Source organism: Sorex fumeus, unplaced genomic scaffold (assembly GCF_029834395.1).
Source record: "Sorex fumeus unplaced genomic scaffold, SorFum_2.1 ptg000007l, whole genome shotgun sequence".
Taxonomy (NCBI): Eukaryota; Metazoa; Chordata; class Mammalia; order Eulipotyphla; family Soricidae; genus Sorex; species Sorex fumeus.
The window spans coordinates 7,309,313-7,313,513 of record NW_026606064.1 but is presented as its reverse complement, the minus strand read 5'-3'; the positions used below and the strand labels follow the sequence as shown (position 1 = coordinate 7,313,513).

General features: G+C 39.2%; 1 non-coding gene across 1 annotated transcript; it reads right to left on the bottom strand.

The window, feature by feature from the left end:
• Window positions 1–2,041: 2,041 nt before the first annotated feature.
• Window positions 2,042–2,146, bottom strand: LOC130017098 (U6 spliceosomal RNA). The gene has a single exon (XR_008791332.1). It is a non-coding gene; the product is annotated as a U6 spliceosomal RNA (small nuclear RNA).
• Window positions 2,147–4,201: the final 2,055 nt, after the last annotated feature.

Here is a 4,201-nt window from a genome sequence, read left to right as displayed (position 1 = left end):
AACTTCTTAGGGAAGAGAGCATAGAGAAGTGGTTACAGATGAACAAAAGAATGGGAGTGACTCGGGAGCACTTTGATGGGTGTGACCGGATAAACATAAGCTCCTTGTGACAAGGGAGAAAGGACAAAACTATGCTACATTACACTTTATGAATTACTTTTAATTTATTTATTTATTTTTGGTGTGGTGCCATACCCAGTAGAATTCAGTAGATACTTTGTGTCTGTGCTCTGTGGTTGCTCTTGGAAGTGCTCAGGGAACCCTGTAGTACCAGAAATCAAACCCAGGGTCTCAGAAAAATGCATACAAGGCAAGTGCTCTAACATTAAACACCATTCTGCGCCCTGTGTATTTCTATTAAGAAATTATTACAGTGTCTTGTTCTTTCTACTAAAGTGTGAAGTTCATGAAATAGCACCACATGTATCTTGTTCACTATCGCCTCTCCAATACTTGGAACAGAGAGTTGCATCTATTAGAATTATTAACTCAAAAAATTGGTCTAATGGCTATCTAAAAGATTATTTGAACAAATGCTTTTGTCAAAAGGAAACTTTTTATGGAGTACTCTGAAACTAATGACTTTCTACCTTCATGTATGAAAATGAGAAATTTTAGATTTGTTTGATAAACATAAGAGCTTTTATTTAAAGGTAAAGACGTCTACCTAGAATACTTAATAGGAAGGATTTGTTATAATAAATGATGGCATAGAGATTTATAGGTAAAGGTAAAGGTAAAGGCACTCCTGTTGTTTATCGATTTGCTCGAGCGGGCTCAGTGACGTCTCCATTGGAGATTTTGTTGTTACTGTGTTTGGCATATCGAATACATCACGGGTGGCTTGCCAGGCTCTGCCGTGCGGGCAAGATACTCTCGGCAGCTTGCCAGGCTCTCCGAGAGGGGCAGAGGAATCGAACTCGGGTCAGCCATGTTGGCTGCGTGCAAGGCAAACGCCCTACCGCTGTGCTATCGTATAGGAGGAAATATATTATCAGTTCAGGTTGGGCAGTAAGGAAAACTGTGTAGAACTGAATCTGCTGGCATTGGCACATCAACGAGAATGCACCTTTGCTAACACCATTCCCCAGGGAACTGGGAAATATGAAAGGTATCCTGGTGTAAGAACCACTCTGATTCGATTCACTCCACACCACATGCCACCCTCTCACAAAGAATTTCCTGGATTGCAGTTAATCTTTGTTTCTAGAACCCAAGTCAAATATCTCCACCCAATTGTCAAGGATATCTGGGAAATGTAGTTTTTTGGATTTTAGATTGGGAAAGCTACATATTCTGGATACATAAAGTCTGTGTATGTTAAAAATTGTTGGACAGCCATACTCTCCTTATTTTTTTTTAAATTGTTTTATTTTTATAAAGTTGGGTTGGAGCAATAGCACAGCGGGTCGTGCGTTTGCCTTGCACACAACCAACCCGGGTTCAATTCCTCCGCCCCTCTTGGAAAGCCCGGCAAGCTACCAGGAGTATCTCACGCACAGAGCAAAGCCTAGCAAGCTTCCCGTGATGTATTCGATATGCCCAAAACAGTAACAACAAGTCTCACAATTTGTTGTGAAACGTTACTGGTGCCCGCTTGAGCAAATCGATGAACAACGGGAGGACCGTGTTGCTGTGCTTTTATAAAATTGTTCACAATAGTTCATTACAGATAATCAAACACCAAATCTGTTTGTGAACTATTGTTCACAATAGTTCATTACAGATAATATTCAAACACCAAATCCACCACTGTGCACCTTCCCACAATCATAAGAGGAAAGTGTATGAAGATGGTTGTATTTCATCCTGGGGCCATTGAAGCCCTTATATAAGAGGTTACAAGTATATATGTTAAAACCAAACAGATGTGTGCTACTTTTGGTACATCAGTGGGCTAATGAGTATAAGAGGTCACACAGCTGTGAGTGCCGCCACATGCTCCAGGGCATTCTGTGTTGCTTTCTTCTAGGAGCTTTAGTTCACAGTCGCTAGATCTTGGCCATTGATGAGATTATATGGTGATGGGGGCAGTTTGTGGGTGTGACTGCCAAGCTTCTGGAAAACTGGGTGTCATCCTTGCACAGAGGCCATGCTAATCTCTGTATTGTTCCAATTTTAGTATATGTGCTGCCAAAGTGAGCATGCTACTGGAAAACTGGGGAGCTGTCCCACATACCTGGGTTTTTCTGCAGGTTCCTCAAGTAGGTGAGGCTCGTCTGAGAATGTGGAGAGTGGAGAGTGGCCTTGAGCATGGCTGTGCTTTTGAGTTCTGGAGATTTTCAGCTGCCAGGGTTCTGCTGGGGAGGGGAGGGAAACTCAACCTGTTCCTCTCCAGGTTGCCCCTGTGAAGACAGCCTAGCACAGAGGTCAGGACGTTCTTCACACTCTCCTTTATTTCTCAACCTTTATTTAAGTGAACTTGTGCAAAGCTTTGTTTTATTGAATAGCTTATCTTAAAAAGTTATTTAATTTTAGCTTGAGATAATGTTGGCATACAATGTCATTTTAGGGGTATGTTTTTACACATCTTAAACTAGATGTCACCACTTCATATGTTCCTTTAAAGAATCAGTTTCCCTCCAGTACAGTCCATAAAAAGATGGATGCACTTCATCTTCTTATTCACTTTCCACCTCTTCTGATAACCTCAGTTCTAACATCAGAATTCAGTTTTGCTTTGATTCAGCATTCCTTGTCTTGTTTACTTATTTTTCTTACCAGAAATTACATTGCATTATAATATTATACAAATTTCAAGTATGTATCAACAAACATCAATATCACTGGAAAAGGTTCTTCATTGAAAGTTCACTTCTATCCATCAATTCATATTTGTTGCCCATTTTTTCCCCAAATCATTCACTTTCCTTTCTCCTCTTGTAGTAGCCATTTTTGGGGTTAAACCAGAAAAATCATTTTTGTTTTGTGGTTCAATCATTTGCTTGTTTATTCTACATTCTATATATGAGTGAATTCATATGGGTTGTCCTTATGCTTATTTCACTTAACATTACCTCCGCATGTTACCTTCTCTTCACATGCTCTATAGTATTTTCTGTTTCTTACCATTTTGAGAAAAGCCATTTTCACATTTTTGAGGCCATGGTTCACTGTTTTGATTTTTGTTTCTCTAATAAGATTTATAAACATCATTTATTATGGTTGTGGTCACATGAATGACTTCTTTGGAAAACAAATAAGATCATTTTAAAATGTCCATTTAAATATTGGGTTCTTTGACTTTATTTTGATTTTGAGGGCCAAAACTCAGTGGTGCTTATTGCTTACTCCTGGTTTAGAACTCAGGGGTCCCTCATGGGGTGCTTGGGGACCATATTGGCCGTCAGGGATTGAGCTAAGGATGGTCGCGTGCAAGAGAAGTGCCTTACCTCCTGTACTATCTCTTTGACCCCTTACTGTTTTATCACATCTTTTATAAGTCCTTTGTATATTTTATTTTATTGTTATTTTTTTTTGCTTTTTGGGTCACAGCCGGTGATGCACAGGGGTACTCTGGGTCTGCAGCAGGAATTATTCCAGGCGGTGCTCAGGGGATCATATGGGATGCTGGGAATCGAACCTGGATCGGCCATGTGCAAAGAAAACATCCTATCTGCTGTGCTATCACTCCAGCCCCTCTTGTATATTTTAAATATTAAATAAGTTCATGTCAGATACACAGTGAGCAACTACTTTTATTACATATAATATTAGTTTATTTTGATTTATTTTGAATAAACTTTTTAGTTTGATGTGATCCCATTTCTATGTTTTTGCATTTGTTTCCATTTCCATTGAAATCAAATACCCAAAATGATCTTTAGGGCTGAGATCAAGGAGCATATTTCTAGGATAACATTGGTTTGTTCTTTCTGCCTTGCCACAGGGAGCTTAGGTTTATTGGGTTATTCCCATCACAGTGCTCCCATTCCTCTGTGTTTATTTGTAAAATCTTTCTGTGTGCTCTGCTTTCCCAACCAGTCAATCCCCTTTATCTTCTAATCAGAGTCTGTTAACTTGTAAATATTACTTTTCTCTTCTCCTTAAGTCCTTTGCATAGTTAATTCAGAATAATGTCCTTTTTGTATAGACACAAGAAGACAGTTAATGCTATGCTTTTGTAACATGAGAGTTAATTGACTCCGAATAATATTCATTCTGGGTATCTCTTTTCTTGACTTAAGCCTCAGTTGCCCTT